The sequence below is a fragment of the Mesoplodon mirus genome (genome assembly GCF_964341445.2).
Source record: "Mesoplodon mirus genome assembly, chromosome: 16".
In the NCBI taxonomy this organism is placed as follows: domain Eukaryota; kingdom Metazoa; phylum Chordata; class Mammalia; order Artiodactyla; family Ziphiidae; genus Mesoplodon; species Mesoplodon mirus.
Window position 1 is genome coordinate 21,867,831 of NC_138992.1, and position 27,795 is coordinate 21,895,625.

The window sequence follows — 27,795 nt, forward strand, 5'->3', positions numbered from 1 at the left end:
AAAAATTGTTTCCTTCATGTAAATAATGGGAAAAAAAATCAGTGCTTACCCATAGAGTTGTAGTGATCACTAATTTAGATTAAATAATGGGTAGAAATTATTGTAACACAGTGTCTGGCACATAGAAAATGCTCCAAAAATATTAGCTATAATTATCATCCTCAATTTTGTAACATTTAGGAGCACTGCATAAAAAACAAAGTATTCTGTCCTTGGTTTAAGGGAACAAGATGTCCCAGTTTAGGAACGTCATAAAACTACAGCAGAAATTTCTATACTTAAATGTCTTTGAAGCAGCGTTTCATACTATAACGACTATATTTATATTAAAGTAAAAAGAATGAAAAGGCTGACAAGGTATCACATAAAGCATATGCAGCCTGTGGCTCAGGATGTAATTTCTGAGTATATAATGAATACATTAACAAGACCTAATGGATCAACCTCATTTGTAATGACATTTAAAGGGAAAGATTCTTCCCAATTTCTGTTTTTCTCTGAAATTTTAATAATATCATTTTGGTATTAGAGTCGAAAAATCTTTGAGTTATTCTGTCTCTTCCCTTCAACTGTCCCCACCGCCTGCCATGGTCCAGATCATACAGAATTGCGCTTCTGTTTCCTAAGTCTTTGTCCAAACTTGTTTTATGGGAACTCAAATGATGTGGCTGCTACCCCTCCTTTGGGAGCCAGCTCCATGGCCCAGGAGCTTGCTCAGTCAGCAGGGATTACCCGATACTGTGCCTTCATGTTCTCTTTCATAATACCATCCTATTACCTTTAGCTAACACCCTCTGCGTTATCCAAAGTAATTCACTTCTTTCCTTGATGTTTGCACCCTTCAGGTATTAGTGAACTGTTATCACGACCCCCCTTTAATCGTCACTTAGCCAGGTTTTACATATTTAGTTCTTTTCATCTTTCCCCATAAGTCCAACCCCCCCAGGCCTGTAATCATGTTGTTACTCTTCTTTGAAACCTTTCCAGTTTGTCTGCCTCTCTCTGGAACTGAGGCTCCCAAAACGACTGCATCACTACAAATATATTCTCTGCAGAGCTCTCTGGAGTCACAGAGCTGCTTGGTTGCAGAAATGATAGAGCATTGAGCCAACCTCAAAATGAGATGGTACATTTAAAGCATGTGTTGTTGAATTCTGCTTTCTATTTGCTTGTCTACATGACTAATCTTACCTAGATTTCAAGTTCCTTGAGAGAAAAAAACATGCACAATTGGCTTTTCTTGGATGGATAAGTGTCTTCAACCTTGGCTGCACATTGGAGTTACCCAATGATCTTTAGAAAGTCCTAAGCCTGGCCCCCACCCCCAGGCACTCTGAGTTAATTGGTAAGGGATGTGAGCGGGCCATCAGAATTTTTTAAAAACTCCCCAGGCGATTCTAATGTGCAGCAAAGTTTGAGGACCACAGCCCTAAACAACGGGTGCTTAGTAAACATTTGGCAGGTGAATGAAAAAATAAATACTATATTACTTATCTTTTCCTCAACTTATATCTCAAAGTCTCTCCAGGGATAATCATCCCCCAGCTTCCTGCTACTATTATTTATGTGTGCTTTATACTGATACTTCAGACTTTTCCAGGTCACCACTCATTGAATGATTTTTTGGCCAGAATTTCTAGAAGCATTAAAGAAATTGTATCATGTGTCTGACCTTTCTGTTTTCTGACAGCCTTCTCAGGTTAATAGTGGTCTCATGTGTAAGAGTGCTTTCTTCCTCGTTGCATATGCCTGGGAATGAAATAAATCAGAATTTCCCTTCCCCTTTTGTTTCCATTCATGTATTTCTATAGCACTTGTCAACCAGTAATGACCTACTTTATTTAAATGACTGCCAGCTTTTGCAAATAATTTTTCCTGGCAAATTTTGATTCAAGAGCAGCATGTCTGTACACATAAAATTAAGCAATTCATATTAGATAAAATTTCAAGATACAGTTTAGGATATTCATAAATACCATGTCAATCTAATGGTAGATTTAAAAAAATGTAACAAACTTTAATTTTTAGAGCAGTTTTAGGTTTACAAAAAAATTGGACAGAAAGTACAGAGAATTCCCATAGATTTTTTTTTAATAGATCTTTATTGGAGTATAATTGCTTCACAATACTGTGTTAGTTTCTGTTGCACAACACAGTGAATCAGCCTTAGGCATACACGTCCCCATATCCCCTCCCTTTTGAGCCTCCCTCCCATCCTTCCTATCCCACCCCACTAGGTCATCGCAAAGCAATGTGCCGATCTCCCTGTGCTATGCTGCTGCTTCCCACCAGCCAACGACTTTACATTCAGTAGTGTATATATGTCGATGCTACTCTCACTTGGCCCAGCTTCACTCTCCCACCCCATGTCCTCAAGTCCATCCTCTATGTCTACCTCTTTATTCCTGCCCTGCAACTAGTTTCATCAGTATCATTTTTTTTATTCCATATATATGCGTTAGCATATGGTATTTGTTTTTCTCTTTCTGACTTACTTCACTCTGTATGACAGACTCTAGGTCCATCCACCTCAAAACAAATAACTCAATTTCGTTTCTTTTCATGGCTGAGTAATATTCCATTGTATATATGTGCCACATCTTCTTTATCCATTCATCTGTCGAAGGACATTTAGGTTGGTTCCATGTCCTGGCTATTGTAAATAGTGCTGCAATGAACATTGAGGTACATGTCTCTTTTTGAATTATGGTTTTCTCGGGGTATATGCCCAGTAGTGGGATTGCTGGGTCGTATGGTAGTTCTATTTTTAGTTTTTTAAGGGACCTCTGTACTGTTTTCCATAGTGGTTGTATCAATTTACGTTCCTACTAACAGTTCAGGAGGGTTCCCTTTTCACCACACCCTCTCCAGCATTTATTGTTTCTAGATTTTTTGATAATGGCCATTCTGACCGGTGTGAGGTGATACCTCATTGTAGTTTTGATTTGCATTTCTCTAATAATTAGTGATGTTGAGCATCTTTTCATGTCCCTCTTGGCCATCTGTATGTCTTGCTTGGTGAAATGTCTGTTTAGGTCTTCCACCCATTTTTAAACTGGATTGTTTGTTTTTTTTGATATTGAGCTCCATGAGCTTTTTGTATATTTTAGAGATTAATCCTTTGTTGTTTCATTTGCAAATATTTTCTCCCATTCTAAGGGTTGTCTTTTTGTCTTGTCTGTGGTTTCCTTTGCTGTGCAAAAGCTTTTAAGTTTCATTAGGTCCCCCTTTTTTTTTTTAATTTAAATTTTTCTAGGAGGTTGGTCAAAAAAGATCTTGCTGTGGCTTATGTCAAAGAGTGTTTTTCCTAGGTTTTCCTTTAAGAGTTTTATAATGTCTGGTCTTACATTTAAGTCTTTAATCAATTTGGAGTTTAGTTTTGTGTATGGTGTTAGGGAGTGTTCTAATTTCATTCTTTTACATGTAGCTGTCCAGTTTTCCCAGCACCACTTATTGAAGAGGCTGTCTTTTCTCCATTGTATGTTCTTGCCTCCTTTGTCATAAATTAGGTGCCCAAGTGTGCATGGGTTTATCTCTGGGCTTTCTATCCTGTACCATTGATTTGTATTTCTGTTTTGGTGCCAGTGCCATACTGTCTTGATTCCTGTAGCTTTGTGGTATAGTTTGAAGTCAGGGAGCCTCATTCCTCCAACTCTGTTTTTCTTTCTCAAGACTGTTTTGGCTATTTGGGGCCTTTTGTGTTTCTATACGAATTGTAAAATTTTTTGTTCTAATTCCGTGAAGAGTGCCATTGCTAGTTTGATAGGGATTGCACTGAATCTGTAGATTGTTTTGGGTAATATAGTCATTTTCACAATATTGATTCTTCCAATCCAAGAACATTGTATATTTCTCCATCTGTTTATGTCATCTTTGATTACTTTCATCAGTGTTTTATAGTTTTCTGAGTACAAGTTTTTCGCCCCCTTAGGGAGGTTTATTCTTAGGTATTTTATTCTTTTTGTTGCAATGGTAAATGGGAGTGTTTCCTTAATTTCTCTTTCTGATTTTTCATTGTTGGTGTATTGGAATGCCAGAGATTTCTGTGCATTAATTTTGTATCCTGCAACCTTACCAAATTCATTGATTAGTTCTTATAGTGTTCTGGTGGCATCTTTAGGGTTTTCTATGTATAGTATCATGTCATCGGCAAACAGTGACAGTTTTACTTCTTCTTTTCCAATTTGTATTCCTTTTATTTCTTTTTCTTCTCTGATTGCTGTGGCTAGGACTTCCAAAACTATGTTGAATAAGAGGGGCGAGAGTGGACATCCTTGTCTTCTTCCTGATCTTAGTGGAAATGCTTTCAGATTTTCACCATTGAGTATGATGCTTCCTGTCGGTTTGTCATATATGGCCTTTATTATGTTGAGGTAGGTTCCCTGTATGCCCATTTTCTAGAGAGTTTTTATCATAAATGGGTGTTGAATCTTGTCAAAAGCCTTTTCTGCATCTGCTGAGATGATAATATGGTTTTTATTCCTTAATTTTTGTTAATGTGGTGTATCACATTGATTGTTTTGCATATATTGAAGAATCCTTTCATCCCAGGATAAATCCCACTTGATCATGGTGTATGATCCTTTTAATGTGCTGTTGGATTCTGTTGCTAGGATTTTGTTCAGGATTTTTGCATCTATGTTCATCAGTGATATTGGTCTATAATTTTCTTTTTTTTGTGATATCTTTTTCTGGTTTTGGTGTCAGGGTGATGGTGGCTTCATAGAATGAATTTAGGAGTGTTTCTCTCTCTGCAATTTTTTGGAAGAGTTTAAAAAATATTGGTGTTAGCTCTTCTCTAAATATTTGATAGAGTTCACCTGTGAAGCCATCTGGTCCTGGACTTTTGTTTGCTGGAAGATTTTTTTTTTTTTTTTGCGGTATGCGGGCCTCTCACTGTTGTGGACTCTCCCGTTGTGGAGCACAGGCTCCGGACGCGCAGGCTCAGCGGCCATGGCTCACGGGCCCAGCCGCTCCGCGGCATGTGGGATCTTCCCAGACCAGGGCACGAACCCGTGTCCCCTGCATCGGCAGGCGGACTCTCAACCACTGCGCCACCAGGGAAGCCCTGCTGGAAGATTTTTAATTATGGTTTCAATTTCATTACTTGTGATAGGTCTGTTTATATTTTCTTATTTTCCTGGTTCAGTCCTGGAAAATTGTACCTTTCCAATCATTTGTCCATTTCTTCATGGCTGTCCATTTTATTGGCATATAGTTGTTTGTAGTAGTCTCTTATCCTTTGTATTTCTGCAGTGTCAGTTGTGATTTCTCCTTTTTCATTTCTAATTTTATTGATTTATGTCCTCTCCCTTTTTTTCTTGATGAGTCTGGCTAAGGGTTTATCAATTTTGTTTATCTTCTCAAAGAACCAGCTTTTAGTTTTATTGATCTTTGCTATTGTTTTCTTCATTTCTATTTCATTTAGTTCTGCTCTGATCTTTATGATTTCTTTCCTTCTACTGACTTTGGGTTTTCTTTGTTCTTCTTTCTCTAGTTGTTTTAAGTGTAGGGTTAGATTGTTTATTTGAGATTTTTCTTGTTTCTTGAGGTGAGATTGAACTGCTATAAACTTCCCTCTTGGAACTGCTTTTGCTACGTCCCATAGGTTTTGGGTCATTGTGTTTTCATTGTCATTTGTTTCTATGTATTTTTTTATTTTTTCTTTGATTTCTTGGGTGATTGCTTGGTTATTTAGTAGTGCACTGTTTAGCCTCCGTGTATTTGTGTTTCTTACAGTTTTTTTCCTGTAATTGATTTCCAATCTCATAGTGTTGTGGTCAGAAAGGATGCTTGATACGATTTCAATTTTCTTAAATTTTCCAAGGCTTGATTTGTTACCCAAGATGTGATCTATCCTGGAGAATGTTCTGTGTACACTTGAGAAGAAAGTGTATTCTGCCACTTTTGGGTGGAATGTTCTATAAATATCATTTAGATCTATCTGGTCTATTGTGTCATTTAAAGCTTGTGTTTCCTTATTTATTTTCTGCTTGGATGATCTTTCCATTGTTGTAAGTGGGGTGTTAAAGTCCCCTATTATTGTGTTACTGTCGATTTCTCCTTTCATGGTTGTTATCATTTGCCTTGTGTATTGAGGTGCTCCTATGTTGGGGGCATAAACGTTTGTAATTGTTATATCTTCTTCTTGGATTGATCCTTTGATCATTATGTAGTGTACCTCCTTATCTCTTGTAACAGTCTTTATTTTAAAATCTATTTTATCTGATATGAGTATTGCTACTCTAGGTTTCTTTTGATTTCCATTTGCATGGAATATCTTTTTCCATCCCTTCACTTTCAATCTGTATGTGTCCCTAGGTCTGAAGTGGGTCTCTTGTAGACAGCATATATATGGGTCTTGATTTTGTGTCCATTCAGCCAGTCTGTGTCTTTTGTTTGGGGCACTTAATCCATTCACATTTAAGGTTATTATTGATATGTATGTTCCTATTACCATTTTCTTAATTGTCTTGGGTTTGTTTTTGTGGGTCTTTTTCTTCTCTTGTGTTTCCTGCTTCGAGAAGTTTCTTTAGCATTTGTTATAAAGCTGGTTTGGTGGTGGTGAATTCTCTTAGCTTTTGCTTGTCTGAAAAGCTTTTGACTTCTCCGTTGAATCTGAATGAGATCCCTGCTGGGTAGAGTAATCTTGGTTGTAGGTTTTTCTCTTTCATCACTTTAAGTATATCCTGCCACTCCCTTCTGGCCTGCAGAGTCTGCTGAAAAATCAGCTGATAACCTTATGGGGATTCCTTTGTATATTATTTTTTGTTTTTCCCTTTCTGCTTTTAATATTTTTTCTTTGAATTTAATTTTTGTTAGTTTGATTAACATGTGTCTTGGTGTGTTTTTCCTAGGGTTTGTCCTGTATGGGACTCTGTGCTTCCTGGACTTGGGTGACTATTTCCTTTCCCATGTTAGGGAAGTTTTCAACTATAATCTCTTCAAATATTTTCTCAGACTCTTTGTTTTTTTCTTCTTCTGGGACCCCTATAATTCGAATTTTGGTGCATTTAGTATTGTCCCAGAGGTCTCTGAGATTGTCTTCAATTCTTTTCATTCTTTTTTCTTTATTCTGCTCCTTGGCAGTTATTTCCACCATTTTGTTTTCCAGCTCACTTATTCGTTCTTCTGCCTCAGTTATTCTGTTACTGATTCCTTCTAGTGTATTTTTCATTTCAGTCATTGTGTTGTTCATCTCTGTTTGTTCTTTAGTTCTTCTAGATCTTTGTTAAACATTTCTTGTATTTTCTCAATCTGTGCCTCCATTCTATTTCCAAGATTTTGGATCATCTTTACTATCATTACTCTGAATTCTTTTTCAGGTAGATTGATGATTTCCTCTTCATTTATTTGGTCTTGTAGGTTTTTACCTTGCTACTTCATCTGTGATATATTTTTTTTGCCATCTTTTGTTTTTTTCTTTATGAGTGGGGTTGTGTTCCTGTCTTACTGGTTGTTTGGCCTGAGGCTTTCAACACTGGAGTTTGTAGGCTATTGGGTAGAGCTGGGTATTGGTGCTGAGATGAGGAACTTCATGAGACCTCACTCTGATGAATATTCCCTGGGGTCTGAGGTTCTCCCTTAGTCCAGTGGTTCGGACTCGAAGCTCCTCCCGCCTGCCTCTTCTGATCTCCTCTGCCTCCCTCCTATGCCCCCAAGGACCCATGTGACCTGGAGGGGGCTTTGGAGGGCAGGGGATCAGCCTGGGAGCTCAGCAGGCTCCCTGTGCCCGAGTGGGGCGGGCATTCTCCCCCCACTCCTCCTGGATGGCTCTTCCCACCTGCCTCTCCTGATCTCCCTGGCCTCCCTCCTATGCCCTCAAGGATCTGTGCAGCCTGGAGGGGGCTTTAGAGGGCAGGGGATCAGCCTGGGAGCTCAGCAGGCTCCCCATGCTCGAGTGGGTGGGGCAATCACCCTCCGCTCCTTTCCTGCTCCTCCCAGAGGACCCCTCCTGCCTGCCTCTCCTCATCTCCCCAGCCTCCCTCTTATGCTTCCAGGACCCACATGGCCTGGAGGGGCCTTTGGACAGTGGGTACCGGCCTGGGAGCTCAGCAGGCTCCCCAGCCCAAGCGGGCCAAGCGATCGCCCTCCTCTCCTCTCCTGCTCCTCCTGGAGGGTCCCTCCCGCCTGCCTCTCCTGATCTCCCTGGCCTCAGAGGCACTGATCCTGTCTGGCCTCCACTTCTCCTCCCCTTTCAGTCCCCCTGTGTCCTACAGGTTCACTTTGGGGTTCCTCCCATCTCCTTGGGCATCAGAGTCCCCCACCAGCGGCCAGCAGGTACCCTAGTTGTGGGAAGATGCTAACTCCGTGTCTTCCCACACCGCCGTCTTGACTCTCCCCATAGATTTTTTTGTGGGTGTTTTATCTGGGACTGAAGCTGAAAGCATCATACACAGTGAAATGTCTTTTGGCCTTTGGTGAATACTTTCAATGGTGAGTATTACACAGCGAATTTTAAAACTAGGTGACAAGAATGTGAAACTGCATTGTGCTGGAGCTTTAATTATAATGATAGAAAGAATGACACTTATCTGGCATGGTTTGGGGCTTATTCTTCTTTCATAGACATTCAAATATTTTTACTTTTAGCACAATCAAAAGGTAGACAGCCAAAATGCAGCTCCCACAACAAGACCACACCAACCCAGCATTCTTATCCAGAGAAGCCTCCCTTTTAGATACATCCAAGAGGCTGAAAGACATGTTTCTAGCATGTGAGGCAGAGAGAGCATCACCAAAGGGGCAGCTTGTTGGAACAAGCACTTGACCTTCTGTAACTTGTCTTTCTTTAACACTGTAGAAATTCTTTAGTTGAGGCTTGCGCAAGATGAACAGACCCACAAGTAGTAGCTCTTATTCATGATGTCTTTGTCTTCTGCATCTTGCTTTTACCAAACACTGACAGCCTGAATAATCAAAGAAAACTTTATGCCTATCAATTTTCTCAGCCAGCTATGTTTGAGGTTGGAGGTAGTTCTGGGATTTGATTAACCCCAGTAATAAACAGAAAAGAGAGAAGCAAGTCCAAAGAGATTCTCACTCAGCTTCCCAGATAATACCAGAAAAATTATTTTCAGAGGTTAAGTCTCCAAGTAATCGTCCAATTTCCTTTATTTTGTAAAAGAAGAATAATATGTGAATGACATCTTTATAAAAAACCTATGAAGCCATATACAGTAAATTTCCTGTGGCTAAAATTCAGTTTTCCTACCATTTCCATTAGTCTGTCAGGTATATATCTACATGCTTTCATCAAACCACAAAAGAAGTGTCCTATGTATATCTCTAGACTTAGAATAATTGTTGAATTCTGCTGCTGTTATGGTAAAGTAGAGACAATGATAAACTTTTCAAAGGTATTTGCGAAGGAAAACATCATAGTCATCACAGTCTCAGTTAGAGGTCTTTAACTAATATAGCATTTGTTAATAATCAGAGACTGGCCTAAAATATTTTTCTTCAAAAAGCAAGAGCATGTAACACAGCAAAATCTCAGGTTTTGGTAATTTGGATATGATAGTTGTGTGAATAGAAAGCCAAGAATTACTGAGAAAGGACTTCGGGGGTCCATTTATCTAGGAAGTTATTTTCCAGACAAAAGCCAGGGGAATTATTTAAACTGCTTACCAACACATTGTAAGTAGAAGTTTATATTCAGTATCTTTTATTTGTTTGGTTTGGTTTTTTTGTTTTGCGGTACGCGGGCCTCTCACTGTTGTGGCCTCTCCCATTGCGGAGCGCAGGCTCAGCGGCCACGGCTCACATGGGCCCAGCCGCTCTGTGGCATGTGGGATCTTCCCGGACCGGGGCACGAACCCGCGTCCCCTGCATCGGCAGGTGGACTCTCAACCACTGCGCCACCAGGGAAGCCCTATATTCAGTATCTTTTAAAAGGTGGCCCAGGGACTGTCTGCATGGGCTGGGAAGTTCCTACTAAAATGTAAATCCCTGGGCTTAACTCTAAACCCATTGTAGCAGGGTCTATGAGCATGGGACCAGAAAGCTGCATTTTTAACATGGATCCCTAGCTGATTTTTCTGTGTACTCGTATTTGGTCTACTTGCAGAATATAGAATAGAATGGGTCAGAAGATGTTGAGCCCTGTATGGTCTTCTCATTTTACTATGCTAATTATACACTGAAACAAAATGTAAGCTAGAACTATAGAGACTATAGGTGGTGAATTCTCCCATGCTAACAACTCAGCTTTAAATAACTGTATACAGAAAAACCCCAAATTCTTTGCCTTAATATTTTAGCTCTTGAACTATCATAAATCCCACCCAGTGAAAAAAGCAGCAGAGGAAAATAATCCAGATATAATCAGTTATCTAATGGAAACATAGAATGAGATTAAGATTAGATGAACATTGTAGTAAAAGTTGCTTAGTAATTGTAGTTTATTTATATATACTTAGGATAACCGTCCAGTTCTGTCATTTGAGTTCAGTCCTTCTTAGTTAATCTCTCCCACTCTCTTTTTTAAAGGTCTGATTAAAAAGTTTCAAGTATTGTTAAGAAGAGATATTTTAATCAGTTGGACCTGATTGATTAATTTTTTTTTTTCAAAGTTCCAGTTCCTAGAGTGGTAAGAACAAGAAAGTGACACTCTGCTCCAGTAGAATTTGCCTGAACAAGATCTATTCCTGCCTGAGTGTGTCATACGTTACATTTGAAAAACAGTACAAATAATGCAGGCAAAATTACAGGGGGTTATTTATTCTCATTTAAGAGCCTAAAAGGTTCTAAGCAACTCACATGTACCCATTATAAAACTCTGTATATCCATTTCAAACATGCTGCATTGATTAAAACAGTTCTGTAATTTCAGTTTTCAAAAATTTTTTCTAAGACCAAGTTATAGTCTTTTAAACATCCTCTGGTGTGAAAAACTCTTCATAATTTGAGAGTGGCTTTGATTTTGGGGGCATAATCTAATAATGTGGTCATTCATTTGGGCACTTAAAAAAAAACTGATTAATAACTAAGTTGCAACTCTAAAATAATGAAGTCTGTTTTCCCTGTGATCCATAAATGGACTCCAAAGACGAGTCTAAAAGCAAAATCCTACTTTTGAGCATTACCACTACTACTATAATAGACAAGGAATTTGCCATGATACAGGTGAAATAATTCTAGTTTTGGAGTGTAAGAACATTTTTAAAGTCACGGCTCTGCATCTACTGCCTGTGAAACCTTAAGCAACTTGCTTGCTCGAAGTTTCCTTTTCTTCATCTTTAAAATGAAGATTATTATAACCGACCCCACAAGATTACAGTAAGATTTAAATAAGAGGATATGCGAGAATGTGCTTTATAAAATGAAAACACAAGTATGTTACTATTGATAAGCATACCTATTTGAGCTATTTGTTTTGAAGAATAACTGCATTTGGATGAAGAAGTTATTTTTTTTTTAAAAAGTTTTATATTTTGGTTATCACTACTCAGTTACTTGTTAGTAATAATATTTATTTAAACAAATATTATTCTTTAATGAAGACTTTTGAAAATTTCCATTTATCAGGACGTTGGTCTCGCTTAGAAGACATTGGAAAGGAATGAAAATGTATTTTAAAATATAGAATCCTCACTCTTCCACATTTTTTTTATACAAGTAAATTGGAATCATTGACATTTCCCTACTCAAGACCTTGAAAAACTGAGGTTTATAATATAAGAACTGATAAGTTATTTAAATGAGAACTATGAGTATTTATGATGAAAACACTGGCCATATTTATCCCTTTATTCTAAATTAAAAGTTAATGACCTTAACTTTTATTATCATTTATTTCTGAAAAATGCCTTCCATGTGTGATAAAGGAAAAGTGACAGTATGAGTAATCATAATCCACAGAAAATCTTTAACACATTTCAGACAATTTTTCCCCATTACACTTTATTTTTATATGAGTGATAAAGCAGAATTGACTAATTTAATATGGATCTTTGTCCCCTGTTTCTTTCTCCGTAACATTAAAGTTTTCAAATCCAGTGAATGGGAAGACGGAGGCCAAAAGAAATGTTTGTTTCCTCCCCAAGTAAAAGGTTTAGTCTAGAATAAATTCGGCAGGCTCTTAATGATATCGAAAAGATTTTGACAGTGTTAAATATAATTCTGAAAGCCTTAGTGCATTCTTTTAATTCTTCCCTGTTTCATCTTGACATTAAATGTCTAGTTAGGTCCAAACTGGGTGAGAGGTCAAGTGACACGGTTAATCTCTTAACCCCCTCGATAAGGGCTTTTCAAGAAAGATCCTTTGGCACTATGGCAACAAGCCCTCTACACTTGAATTAAGTTATGACAAAAACACAAAGATAGAGCAGGGGAAGAGAATCAGGCCACAGGTGAGGAAAATGTCAGATGGATAACAGCACAATATTTTTCAAATGCTCATGAACACTTACTTTCTGAAGATTAATTTTTTATTAAATCTGTTTTTCAGCCTTGGCCATAAAGCATCTCATTTTCCAGAATTCATTTTCCCAGTTTTGCAGTCTCCTGTACTTATTTCACAAGAACCAAAGCAGAGACTCCATGTGGAATCTGTGCTTGTATTCCAAGTCAACAGAAAGTGTATCCAAAATATTATTACTTATCTTTAAAGGAAGGAAATAATCATTTTTTACCAGACATTTAAAAAGATAGAATTTTTCTATACAGTCTAAAACCAAGAATGAGAAAATAGAATTTTCTTGTTTAAGAAATCACTTCAAAAATAAGAAAATGGGCCAAAAAAAAAAAAAAAAAAAAAAGAGCCCTGCTATATTAAACTTTAAGTCTTAAATTCTCAAATACTTTCTGGTTCTCTTCCAAATAGAAATTTGCTACCTATTTTATACTCCTATTAATTTGTGTTTTCTTTTAAAGATGTTTTTAAGAGCAGGAATCATATTTTATTATATATATATATATATATATATATATATATATTTTTTTTTTTTCCCCGATGCCTAACAGAGCGCCTGGCCCAGTAGACACACATTACATACTTGTTCTTTATTTGAACAGAACTATGTGTTAAACTTTGAGAGGGAAATTTCCTGCCCCCAAAACTCATCTAACATCTTATCAAAGGGCACTTCCTCTACTCTGGGGTAGAGATTATTCCACAGGTCCTTATCAATCTACATTTTAACTATCAGTTAAGAATTGTCTTGATAATAGTAGCAAATGAATACTCATTGAGTGCTTAGTGTGTTCCACTACTATGCTAAGTTCCTCACCAGTATTATCTTACTAATCCTCATTAACCCAAATATGAAGGGCAATTACTATCCCCATTACTCAGAAGGGAAAGTGGGGAAAGTGTAGATCTGAATATCATATTCAAGGCTACTCAGCTAGGCAGTTGCAGGTCCTGGAGTTATCTGTCTCTAAACTTCCTTCCAACTAAACTTTGGCAGACATAGCATATAAGTGAGAGCCCAGGATGCTGATGAGGTTAAAAAGTGCCAAAGATGTTTATCTTCACAGTTTTGTTTAAGTCACCCCCAAACCTCCCCGCCAACCCCAACTCATCCCCATGATGAGAACTATTGGGGGAAATAGAGACTCATCCTTGCCTGACATTTTCTTCTCTTCCCTCTGGAAGCCCCACCCTGTATCTTCTCTCCTTCCTTGCTTGCCCTGGGCTTCTGCTCTGGGATCTTTGCTCAGTTGCTTCATGAAGGCAGCTCCACAACGGCAGTGATGGCAGAGGCTCACGCAGTTAATGCTAGTCTGTGTCGTTGTAGGATTCCAGAATACTTGTATATATCAGACTGGTTGACTTTGATGTCTGCGTAGGTCTAGTAAGTGGACTCTCCCGCTGGTTTCTTTCTTTGCTGTAACTCTCCCTGGCATTTTCAAGCACTTTTTACCTTAGCTCCGTCCTCTTCTCTCTATAGACACTTCTCTTCCCTCTTTCTACTTACGTTCAAGCTTGACGCCAGCTTCCTCTCTGATCATGTTCCCTCTCAAGAACACATAGCTTCTCTCTCCCCCTCTCCCGATGGGCAGTTTAATCGGGCAGCGATGTTCAGGCCTGGGACAGTTTAGATGGTACCTAGCAGGGAGGTGGGAGCACCAGCGTACAGTGCCGGCCTACATCTCATGGCTCAATTACCCACCGTACAGTAACCGCTTTGTTTAAGGAACAGCAGATATTATCTTCTCTTTCCTAGCAGCCTCCATTTGCCAGGGCTTTCCCTACTATCTCGGAAGTACAAGTCCCCACTAGACTGAACCCTTGGAAGGAACCCAGATTTTCAAACCTAATTTTTAAATGATTCTGTTGGACTGCAGGCCCTGTACATTTAAAACACAGGCCTTTCAAGAAAATAAACTTCATGAATATTCACTTCCCTTTTGCACATTCAGATGCCTCATTGAGCTGCCATACACTTCACTTTTAGAAAAACAAATGGAAATGGGTTGATGTATTTTGTCAAGTTAGACACATTCTTTTTCTTTTTTTGGGGTTTAACATCTTGTCCTCCAAAGTCTCTAGCTCTCTTTATTTCTTGTTCTCTTTGGCAATCTTCCTGGAATCAGAGGCAATTTTGGAGTGATTCTAAATTTAGGTTTTCATACTCAGCAGTTCCAGATACTGTATTTTCACATATATGAGGTAGAAGCAAAGTAAGTCACCTGTGGAGTAAGCACTATCCCATTTCACACCTGAGCATCAGGTTCACATCAGTTGTGTCTATGATTGTCACATTGCCCACAGAGGCTCTAATGGGTTTTCTGGATGGTCCCCAGCCTAGCACCGGGTGGGGCAATCCCTGCCTGGGGACTGAGGTAAGACACTTGGTAGTCTCACAGTCCTCTGCCTTGTGTTCCATTACTTGAGTAATTCCTCATGCTCCCACTTTCTCCAGCATTTTTACCTGGAAGGAATAAGGTTAAACAGAGCACCACAGACAGGTTTGAAGGAATCAGGAGATGCTTGGAAGGTGGGCACATGGAAAACTCTCCCTTTCTGTTGGTGGTAGGAAGGCGGGTTGGGGGATTTATGAGTCACCATGTGGTTGGAAGCCACAGAACCTTTCCAGCACTCGTTCCCCTGAGGACTGCCTCACGGGGACGCTTTTGTTCACTGCACAGAGTGCCCACTCTACGTTCCCCTCCTTGCCCTACAGTTCCTCTTACCATTCAGTCCCCCGTGTGGCAGAAGTCCAAGGGCTAAGGGATTGATCTTGGCAAAGACTCCCAAATCCAGTTTTAGGGAATGCTTATGACCGCCAGCACCTCCAACACTGTTCTTGTAGTCTGTACTCTTGTCCATTTTGGTCAACACTCCAGTGGACCTGGGTGATTCCATTTATAACTTTAATCAGATCATGCCTCTGCCCACATTGGAATTTAAAGCTGTTCCCATATCCTCAAAGGCCTTCAAGCTTTGATTCCTGACTTCCTCTGTCATCCGTTTCCCTCCACTCTTCTTCTTGCGTACTCAATTCCAGCCTCTTGGGCCTTCTGGCTGACTCTCAAACCTGCGAGCGTACTTCCACCACAGTGCCTCTGCACGTGCAATTAGCTCAGGCTGGAACACTGCCCTCCCATTTCACACAGGTCTCTACTCAAATGGCGTCTTCTCTAAACGGCTTTGCTTGGCCACTGCTTCTAAAATAAGACCCACCTGTCACTCTATATCCTCTTACCCCAGTGGCTTTCACACTCACTTGCTGTCACCCACAGTGAGTAAAACATCTTGTATCATGACCCCATGTGACATACACAGAAAACCACAGCAAACATTTCATAAACAATACCTATGTTTACTATGGGAGATGCCCTCTAATACCTCCTATTCCATTCCATTCTATTTCAGTTCATCCCATTCCATCCTAATTATTTCATTAAAAATCATGCTGGCAACATCCCTTCAAATTGATTTCACCACCAACTGAATGGTTATAATCTATCATGTGATAAATACTGTCTTACCCTGTTTTAGTTTTTCTTCATAGCAGTTGTGTTCTGTATACTTTTGTTTGTTTATCATCTAGCTTTCCTGCTAGGAAGAACATGATGGACAATAAAAACTGCAGATTTTACATGTTTTATTACTGTTGTATCCACAGTGCTGGGGAGCATACATAAAGCAGGCCCTCAATAAGTATTTCTTGAATGACTGACTCAGTGAATGTGTTAAGTGTTCATGGAAAAAAGATTTTGTTTTCAAATAATTTGGGGGTAATCCTGTATATTCTGTGTCCCTCCTGCAGATTCATAGTTCCCATTAGAATATTTAAAACTCCAAGATATTCTGTCATAAAGAAACCTGCTTGGTTGTGTTAACTCCAGGATTCAGAAATTCATGGACTCTCTCAGAACCATTCCTAAGAACGTACCTGTTAAGGCATCATGGGGCATTGGTGATACTCAGGTCACAGTTCAGAAAAAACATCTAGGCAAATGCAGCAGTAGTGGATACTGAGCACAGGCTGTAGTGGGGTCCTGGAGCCATCGCTTTCTCCCCCAAAGGGAGGCATTAACCCATCAGTTGCTGGATAGCGAGAAGGTCCAGGGATCCTGAGGGAGGGGTTGAGTGGTTTGAGCAGCAGAAATGGAGGCACTTGGATGAACTAGGGTAGCGGTGGCTATACTCCAAGGTAAAGGAGCCATTGAAATATTTTTGCAACTGGAATGGCTGTTTTTGTCAATACCCTTGAATTTAAAGCCCGAGCAAAGAATTACTCTGCTTTATTTCTCTAATCCTTTAGTTGGGGGTCATGACCCCCAGTGAGGTGGCCAAGGGATCAGGCAGAGGGAGCAGAAGCCCAGCACCACTTCTCCCTTCTCTTGGTCTGGAGGGAGGACAACAGAGAGAACCTCCTTGAAAAGCAGGAGGAAGAGGCGGGGAGGCACTGGGGGCTGTTTGGGATGCTGTTGCTCATAGTGTTTGTTTTTTTAAGACGGGCTATGTAGAAGAGTCAAATCTTTGAGTGGTGAGAAATTAGGCCCTAAATAAATATTAGCTGCTATTATTATTATTATTGTTAGTTCTTTTAGTCAATTTAACCACAGCCTTGGAGACTATATTCAGTACCTAAATTCAGTACTTTAATTCTGGAAGTAGCATCTGAGCTTTTATGACTGTGAATTGTTTTTCTTTCCTAATCAACCCTTGGTCCTACCTCCTTCCTTCTTTTCTTTCCTCAAAGATGTAAATTAAACAGCAGAGTTGTTTGCGCATGGTTTCTATTTGCCCAGTTCTCTGCGTCCTGAGGTGGTGCTACACTTATTTCTGATGGGACAGCTATTTTATTTGCTGTGTTTCTGCAACCGCACTTTATTATAAAAGCATGATTTCCCAGATTATGCTCACTTCCAGGAGGGAGATTTGAGCAGCATTACATCACAGTAGATATTATTTTTAAATCAGAAAAATGTTTCAGCACTCCTGTTCAACAGTTCATCAGCTACAAAGAAAGATGATTCTGTAAACGTTCGAAAGCAATGGCTTACTGGCTTCATTCACTTCATCCAATGTGAAATGAAAGGCACAAAGAGTGACATTTCTAGGCAGAATATTCCTTCAAAGGTGACACACTTCATCCTAGTCTGTGGGACGCACATTGTCTTTGTGGATGAACATATTAGCTCTGTGGTGACCCTAGAGAAGGGAGGGGTATGAGGATGTCCAAAGGAGTGTTGGAAGATGAAGGCTTCAGGCAAACCCGAAGAAACAGAACGGTGCTCCTGAACAGCTGCAAACACTCAGAGCCTTTCTCAGTGGGACAGTGTTGTGTGAGTCTCTAATGGAAAGTGCCCCAAAGGAGTCCAGGAACCATCAGGAATTCCCTCTTTCATAAGCCCCAAAGGTAACAGCATGTATGACACAGTAAGACTGAGAACCAGAGTAGAAATGCAGTCTTGCCTGTCTTGCATCCTCTGGTGATTATCTCTGTGGTTTTCTCTTTGCTGAGATGGCCCTTGAGTTAAAAGGCACAGAGACCCTTGCTTCCTCAGTGCCTGGTGTAACTGGCCTTTGATACGGAACAAATCTGAGTTCATTTTCACTTTGCCGATTGGCTGTATGGCTTTGTAGAGTTAGTGAACCTCTTTGTGCTGTTTCCACGTCCATAAAGTGAGAATAATGATTTCTATGTACCAGCCTTGCTGTGGTCATGAAGTCACAAGAATGCAAGCTCTCGAGCTCCACATTCTGGGTTTAAATCCCAGTTCAGCCACTTGTCAATTGCATATGATGTTGGCAGTTAGTTTCCAATGCTCCGTCTCGTGTGCAAAAGAGGAATAATGACCATATGTACATCATGGGGCTGTCTCGAGGATAAAAGGTAATCACAATGCATGGTCAGTTCTTAGCCCTGGAACTTATTCAAAGGGAGCCCTCCATAAACATCAGCCATTATCAACACAAACAATATTAAGTGTGAGGTTCACAGGAGGTGCTTGGTACATCTTAGTTCTCCCGTTTCCAGAATATTCCCACTCAGGGGTTTATTTATTTATTTACTGCCCGCTAATGAAAACTTTCCTGACTGGGGAAGTTCTTATGGCTGTTAATTTTGCAATCTTCCCCTTGAAACCTCCTCCTGTGGGAGCCTCATAGGTCAGAATCATTTTGGAATAAGGGACCCTTTGTCTCTGATATTCTTGCACAAAAGAGAGGATGGGCCATGACTGATTTTACCAGCAGTTAAAGATAATTGTCACAAAGATTTGGGAGGTGCGACAGGAAGGAGCGCAGACTGTGGGGTCAGATGAGGGTTGGACCCAGTCCAGCCTCCTTGTAGCTGTGGCCTTAGGCTAGTATTTTTGTTTTGTTTTGTTTTTTTTACCATTCTGGGCTTCCAGCTCTTCATCTGGAGAACTATAATGAAAATAATGCCTGTGTGAAAGGCTGATGAAATGAGATCACTGATGTGAAAAGTGCCTGTTTTGCAACTATAAAGCACCACAGACATTTGAAGACATAGTATTACTTTAAGTCTCCAGAAGAGAATGATTTTGGAAATAAAAGAGGAAATCAACAGCATCGTTTGTAATGAGTTGTGGTAGCATGACAAATGTTTTGTTTGCTTAAAAGTTCTCTCCAGAAAATAAGGGCAGGGATCAGAAGGAATCAGGATTCAAATTTGGTTGCCTCTAAAACTGCTTCTATATTTAAACCTTATACTATAATATATTGTATTTTAAAGACAGATTATGGGCAGGTATCTGGAATTTAGTACAATTCCAACATTCCAGTTAGGTCATAACATAAAACTTGAGGTACACAGCACTAGGCGGTGAGGAATGACATTTGTCCTAGCTTATTCCCTGCTCTATGACTACATCAAGATTATGGAAAAAGAAATACACCTCTCTGCTTAACATTTCATTTCTTAGGTTGAAGATATATAGAATTCATTGGTAATACCTGGGCTTTGGGAGTGCAATAGACATTTTGATGCTTGTCTGATATTTTTGGGATTCTATCTTCTAGGCGAGAAGTAAGATTGCAATTCCTGTTTCCCTTGGGTTTGCCCATGTGACTCATTCTGGCCAGTGGGGTATGAGCAGAAGAGATATACGTTACTTCTGGGCTACAGCATTTGAATTGCTGCTTTGAGACCCTAAGACCTCCATTTTCTTTCATATAAAGTGACTGGCAATGTTGCTCTGTTAGCTGAGACCCTAAGTGACCAAGAAGAACAGAGCTCCCCTGATGTGTGACGCACATGTAGTGTCAGGAGGAAATACACCTAACTTTAAGCTGCTGGCGTTTGGGAAGTCCTAACTTTGCCTATCCTGACAGAGAGACCGTCAAATCCATGTTGGAGTTTTAAACTCTGCTACATACTATAGGACCCTGGATATGTTATTTAACCTTTCTAGGCCTGAATTCCCTCATCTGTATTGTTATTTCATTGGGAGAGTATAATAACACTAAATTTGTAGTGTTGTTGTGAGAATCAAATAAAGCAATGTAGACAAAGTACTTAGTATAGAACCTGGCGTATGGTAAGCATTAAGAAATGAATTTCTTCTTGTTATTACTATTTTATTAGAATCATAGGCTCTTAGTATTTGAATGTAATTTAGATCCCATCTACTCGAACATGCTTTATTTTTTTAATTTATTAATTAATTTATTTATTTTTGGCTGTGTTGGGTCTTTGTTTCTGTGCGAGGGCTTTCTCCAGTTGCGGCGAGCGGGGGCCACTCGCTATCGCGGCCTCTCTTGTTGCGGAGCACAGGCTCCAGACGCGCAGGCTCAGTACTTGTGGCTCATGGGCCCAGCCGCTCCATGGCATTTGGGAATCTTCCCAGACCAGGGTTTGAACCCATGTCCCCTGCATCGGCAGGCAGACTCTCAACCACTGCGCCACCAGGGAAGCCCCATGCTTTATTTTTTATCACCGATAGAGAATAGCTGTTAGGTTTGTTGATCCGTAAAACAAAGTTTTTGTTATGTAGTACATGATTCCCTCTGAAATTGTATGATTAACTTGTACAAGTAGGGTTCCTGGCTTCCATCTGATTCTCAGTAGAGTTCATATCCAAATGTTGAGCATCACTTCTGTAAGGTTTTATCATTCTAAATGCCTTGCTTAAAAGTTATATCCATGCGATCCTTCTGATATCCCTAATTAGAAAGGGGAAAAAAACTTTATTTGGCCTGACCTATTGCATATTGCCATTCCTTATCCTAATGGCCATAGGTGTAATGTTTCTGGGTCAGGAGGCATCTCTCCCTTGGAGAGCAGCTGTACGGCATTGCCTCATGGGCATCTTCAGCCTGGGCTGTTATGGGGCAGTCAGGCTTACAGCATGCTGGGAAAACTGGGGCAACAGGATCTGGAATAAACAGGAAGCAGAAACTGAGACACTCTTAGAAGAGGTGATGTTAGAGAAGGGTAGACAATCATGCAGGATATCCCACTGCAGACCAGATAAGTGTGGTTCAGTTCTGGACTGGCCTACAAACGGCCATGGAGAGGTATGCTCAGCAGGGATGCAGAAGCACAGATGTAGACAAGCCTGGAAAGACCAACCAATGGTCCACGCACTTCTGGGAAATGTGGGTGGAAGGAAAAAAGGTGCAGCCAGCTAGATAAGGTATATGTCAGATGCCCCCCAGGGATGACAAACAGACATAAAGACTTAGCCTTATTGGTTCTGAACAGAAAGTGGAATGGCCTTCAAGTTGCTACATGAAGAATACATATATCTGTAGAGAGCTAGGGCTGGAGCAGAGATGGAGACCATCACGTGCCAGCTTTAGGCTTATCCCCTTTTTACTCCACAAATATTTGCTAAACATGAATTAGATGCCAAGCATTGTGCTAGTTGCTCTGGTTCCAAAGGCACAAACAAAGAACAAAGATTACCCTCTGTCCTCAAGGAACTCATAATCTAGTTGAGGAATATAAACAAATTCATAGTGCCATTTTGTTTGATAGGGCAGATAATGGGATTAAAAAATTCTGTTTTCTGAGTGTTATCAGATAACGTTGCCTGATTTGCTCTGGGATAGGAATCTTCTCCTTTCCCTTGTTCTCTGTACTCCCAGGATAGATGTGAAACTCTGTCCTACTTCCATGAGCGTATTTCTGCCAGCTTGACTCCCTTTATCCTTCCCAGTATGAGCCATTCTTTCCGGCCTGTATCTGTTGATGGTTCCTGCTCCCATTGCTCCTATCATTAAAAAAAAAAAAAAAAAAAGAATTCCTGGGCTTCCCTGGTGGCACAGTTGTTAAGAGTCCGCCTGCTGATGCAGGGGACATGGGTTCGTGCCCCGGTTCGGGAGGATCCCACATGCTGCGGAGCCCGTGAGCCATGGCCGCTGAGCCTGCGCGTCGGGAGCCTGTGCTCCGCATCCCGCTGCCACAACGGTGAGAGGCCTGCGTACCGCAAAAATAAATAAATAAATAAAGAATTCCTGAGCTCATTAAAGAGAACTAGAAAAATCACTGTTTCTTTAGGTGTCTCTACCTTCGCTTCCACTTGAAAAGGTTAAGTGCCGGAATTTTCTCTTTTTAGAGTCTCTTATTTATCCCCTTTGGGCCTCCTTTCCTTTGAGAGCATAAACCCAGGAAAAGATACTCAAGTTTCGTCAGGCATTTTAAAATCAACTCTCCTTGAGTTGGGCTAAAGCCCACACCAGTTGTCACTCACACTTAAACACTCCATCAAAGTACTCTTATTTCTCCTTGTCCTTGCAGAGTGCTTTCTTGTTTTGTTGAGTTTTATCATTCTTATGACATCTTAGGTAGGCTATTCTGCAAAGGAAGAACTTGTGACGTAGGACACCATGCTGTGATCTAAGATACTTTATTTCACTGGCAACAGCGTCATGGATTGCAAGGAGATAGCAATTATACAGTCCCCAATTTCTGGTCATCTGTGTTTCTAAATAGCCACTTCTCATTGACACTATGGAGCATAATGTTTTTCAGAAATGCGTACGTATGAGTTCTGCAGTAGATACGAGAAAAGTAAAATGAAGAACCTATTGCAATAAGCATAAGTAGCACCAACCTTGGCAGTAGAAGTGAGGCAGGCAAGTTGGCAGGGTCCATAGCAACAACTGTTACTGCTCAAGTAAACAGGCACATCTAAGTAATCAGTAACACGCTCTCGTAATTGCTTCCCAAATGGCTGAGGCATTTGGTTTTCTACAACAGGATTCTGAAAGCTCTGATAGATGTGCCCTGCGACATCTATTTGCACACACTCTCCTCTCATCCTACCTCATCTTTGAACTTCTGTACACAGAAAATTGATCCATTTACTCTCTTTGTCTTTCTGTTTGGGGTGTTTGATTTGTAGCTTCCTCTCATCTCTTCCCCAATCTTGACATGTCTCCTCTCCCATTTTGGAGTTTTTAATTATCTTTGTCTTGGAGTTTTGGCTCATCAGACCTGCACTTTGCAGCTCCTCCACAAAACCCCTCAGATTCCTACAGAGATGGCAATCACATCAGGTCCAGTGAAGAACCCTTGGAACCTCGTGGCCTTGAGGTTGGAAGTGACTTTGAACCTTTTAGGGATCAATTTTTTGTGTGTGACTTGCCGAAAGAAGATTTCTATTTCTAAGGGGAGAAAGCGTTTCTTCACAAAAGCTCAAAAGACTGGGACATCAAATAACTCTTACAAAACAACATTTTGATGAGTTAAGTGTAAATGAATCAGAAGCATATGGACTGAATTTCCCTTAAAATACACATGGGTTTAAAAATTAAGGGGAAAAGTGTCTGGCAAAATTCTCTTTGGGTTTGGCCAAGTCTGATTCCTTTGAAAACTAGTTCAAGACATGATGCCAATCTCGAAATGCTTCTGGGTTCACACATCTCTGGTTCAAAGTGCTCTCTTCCTCCGAATCCTCTGTTTCCCCTCTTTGTTCACGGGTGTCAGGACTGTGTCCTCTCAATAATCCTAATCAGTATGACATCTAAGAACAGAAAGTTATGTGAAAATCCTCTACTATGCAGGAGCTGCTAATGACCAGATCTTTGTAGAGTGCATTGAATAGGCACCCTGTGACTCATTTACGTCCCAGTCATTTATTGAATATCTATTACACAGTAGGAACCTAGATAACGAAGATGAATCAAGTATGGTCTCCCTAATCAAAAAACCCATAATCTGTGGATAAAGAAAGCAGATTTACATTATGGTAGAAGGCAATGAGATGAATGTCATATGGCCTGGAGTCCTGTTGGGCTACAGAATTCACTCCAGATGGTTCATCTAGCTCTCTTTCCTTCTTATTGGCATTTTGATAGTTGCTTTCTAGTTCACATGCTCTTGAATTTAAGGATGAGTCTACTTATAGATTTGCAGATGGGTCAAGTTAGAAAGAAATGAAAAGGCTTTAGCAACAGTGGGTAGCCATTGTCCCTGTAGGGCTGAAAGAACAGGGGGAAAAGGGAGTTAACAGAACCCAGGGAGAGTTGGAACCAGGAAGGGGGGTCATCTGTGGCCATGGCTATAGGTGCAGCTACTATCAGAGACACAGCATTAGAGCAGGAAGAGACAGGAAAGAAGTACAGGGGAAACTGGGATGTAGTCAGTGGTACTAAGTAGGGCAGAGAAAGGCAGAAAAGTGTCCAGGAGGTGCAGTGGGTACGTAGAGCTTGGAGCAGGATTTTGATAAGTAAATTTGAAGGGGTGGAGGTGGGGACATTTTTAGGTGCAAGTATGACATAAGGAGAACACAAAGCAAAAAACATCTTGGGAAAAGATAACTTCCATATTTATAAAAGACTGGTTTATATAGGAAATTTGCATGGCATGCTAAGGAAGTTATATTAGTCAGAGTTCTTCAGATTTATGATAAGGAATTGGCTTGTGTGATTATGGAGGCTGAGAAGTCTCATGATCTGCTGTCTGCAAGCTGGAGACCCAGGAAAATCAGTGGGGGAGTTCAATCTGAGCCCAAAGGCCTGAGAATCAGGAGAACGGATGATGTAAGTTCCAGTCTGAGTCTAAAGGCCTGAGAACCAGAGGGACAGTGGTATAAGAAGCAGTCCAAGGGCAGGAAAATATGGATATCCCAGCTCAACAGCCAGAAATTTTCTTCTTCGGCCTTTTTGTTCTAATTAGTCCCTCATCAGATCAGATGGTGCCCACCCACACTGGGGAGGGCAATCTGCTTTATTCAGTCTATTGATTCAGATTCTAATATCTTCTGCAAACACTCTGATAGCCTCACCTAGAAATGATGTTTAGCCAGATATCTGGGCACCCTTGGCCTAGTCAAGGTGGATGATAAAATTAGCCGTAACAGAGTTTGAGCTTTGTTCACTAGACACAATAGAGCCACTGAAGATTTTTGAGTGCGGTATAATAAAATCAAAGTAGTGTTTTAGGAAAGTTGCTCTGGCTTTGTGTAAAATGGATCAGAAAAGGGAGAGTTGGGGGATCAGGTAACTAGAAGGTACTAGAAGGCTTGATTTATGTAGTTTGATGTCTTGGTTTATCTGTTTTGCACAATATTTATTGACTTCCTGATGATACATGACGTTTTATTTGGGTACCCTCCCCGCCCGACCACTCCAGTGCAGTTAACATCTCTGTTTTTAGTTAAATCACAATCGGTTGATTGTATCATCATGATTTGTAAATATTATTTATTGCTAAGCCAAATAGTATATCAGGATTTCATATTTTTCCTGTAAAACATTGTTTTTCCTGGAGTTTCTAATCGGGTCATTTTTTTACTTATATAATTTGCTAGCTACAAATTTTAATTATTTTCAAATGTTCATCATATCAATTATTCTATCAAATTTCCCTTTTTTCTAGAGTCTTCCCTTCTAGAGTCCTAAGTCCACCTTTTCCAATCTGAACTCCTTGTGTTTTATAGCTTCATCCTTGAGATGGTTTTGATTCCTCTGTGATGGATTTTTGCTTTCTCTTTCTTGGATTCACCATCCTTTCCTCTTCCCCTTTATTTCATTGCTAGAGTACATTCCTAATGGGCTTACCAAAAAAGAGAATTTGTTAGGTTAATTTTCTTCTTACTTGCATCTATTCATTCTAATCTACATTGGGCTGATAGTGATTGGTTTTAGAATGCTTGGTTAATGAGTTCCCTTTTCCTCTGGATTTTGAAGGCAGCACTGCTGATGAGAAGTCCAATGTCCTTTTTATTATTGGTCCACTGTATTAAATCTGTTACTTTTTCCTCTGGAAGCTTCTCAGATATTCTCTTTTCTTGGCCCCAGATTTCTGAAATGTCACAGTGATGTATACTGGTGTAGTGTTTTTCATTCATCATGCTGAGCATTCAAATGTGTCTTTTTCAGTCTAGACATTTTGTGTCCTTCATTTCATGGTGTTTTCTTATAATTTCCTGTGATAATTTTCTTCTCTTTGTTTTTACCATCCTCTCCTTTTGGAATTCGTATTAATTGTATATTAGACCTCTTCGGATGATCCTTTTTTAAAAATATTGAAGTATAGTTGATTTACAATATTACATTAGTTTCAGGTGTACAGCATAGTGATTCAGTATTTTTACAGATTATATTAAAAGTTATTACAAGATAATGGCTTTAATTCCTTGTATTTTTTTTAACATCTTTACTGGAGTATAATTGCTTTACAAATGGTGTGTTAGTTTCTGCTTTATAACAAAGTGAATCAGCTATATGTGTACATATATCCCCATATCTCCTCCCTCTTGCATCTCCCTCCCACCCTCCCTATCCCGCCCCTCTAAGTGGACACAAAGCACCGAGCTGATCTCCCTGTGCTATGCGGCTGCTTCCCACTAGCTATCTATTTTACGTTTGGTAGTGTATATATGTCCATGCCACTCTCTCACTTCGTCCCAGCTTACCCTTCCCCCTCCCTGTATCCTCAAGTCGATTCTCTACGGCTGGGTCTTTATTCCTGTCCTGCCCCTAGGTCCTTCAGAACCAATTTTTTTTTTTTGGATTCCATATATATATGTTAGCATATGGTATTTGTTTTTCTCTTTCTGACTTACTTCACTCTGTATGACACTCCCTTGGTCCATCCACCTCACTACAAGTAACTCAATTTAGTTTCTTTTTATGGCTGAGTTATATTGCATTGTATATATGTGCCACATCTCCTTTATCCATTCATCTGTCGATGGACACTTAGGTTGCTTCCATGTCCTGGCTATTGTAAATAGAGCTGAAATGAACATTGTTATACATGACCTTTTTTGAATTATGGTTTTCCAGGGTATATGCCCAGTAGTGGGATTTCTGGGTCGTATGGTAGTTCTATTTTTAGTTTCTTAAGGAACCTCCATACTGTGCTCCATAGTGGCTGTATCAATTTATGTTGCTACCAACAGTGCAAGAGGCTTCCCTTTCTCCACACCCTCTCCAGCATTTATTGTTTGTAGATTTTTTGATGATGGCCATTCTGACTGGTGTGAGGTGATACCTCACTGTAGTTTTGATTTGTATTTCTCTAATGATTGGTGATGTTGAGCATCCTTTCATGCGTTTATTGGCAATCTGTGTATCTTCTTTGGAGGAATGTTTATGAGGTCTTCTGCCAATTTTTGATTGCTTTGTTTGTTTTTTTAATATTGAGCTGCATAAGCTGTTTATATATTTTGGACATTAATCCTTTGTCCGTTGATTCATTTGCAAATATTTTCTCTCATTCTGAGGGTAGTCTTTTCATCTTGTTTATAGTTTCCTTTGCTGTGCAAAAGCTTTATAGTTTCATTAGGTCCCATTTGTTTATTTTTGTTTTTATTTCCATTTCTCTAGGAGGTGGCTCAAAAAGGATCTTGCTGTGATTTATGTCATAGAGTATTCTACCTATGTTTTCCTCTAAGAGTTTTATAGTGTCTGGCCTTACATTTAGGTCTTTAATCCATTTTGAGGTTTTTTTGTGTGTACGGTGTTAGGGAGTGTTCTAATTTCATTCTTTTACATGTAGCTGTCCAGTTCTCCCAGCACCACTTATTGAAGAGGCTGTCTTTTCCCCCATTGTATATTCTTGCCTCCTTTATCAAAGATAAGGTGAGCATATGTGCGTGGGTTTATCTCTGGGCTTTCTATCCTGTTCCATTGAGCTATATATCTGTTTTTGTGCCAGTACCATACTGTCTTGATTACTGTAAGTTTGTAGTATAGTCTGAAGACGGGAGCCTGATTCCTCCAGCTCCGTCTTTCTTTCTCAGAATTGCTTTAGCTATTCGGGGTTTGTTGTGTTTCCATACAAATTGTGGAATTTTTTGTTCTAGTTCTGTGAAAAATGCCAGTGGTAGTTTGATAGGCATTGAATTGAATCTGTAGATTGCTTTGGGTAGTATAGTCATTTTCACACTGTTGATTCTTCCAATCCAAGAACA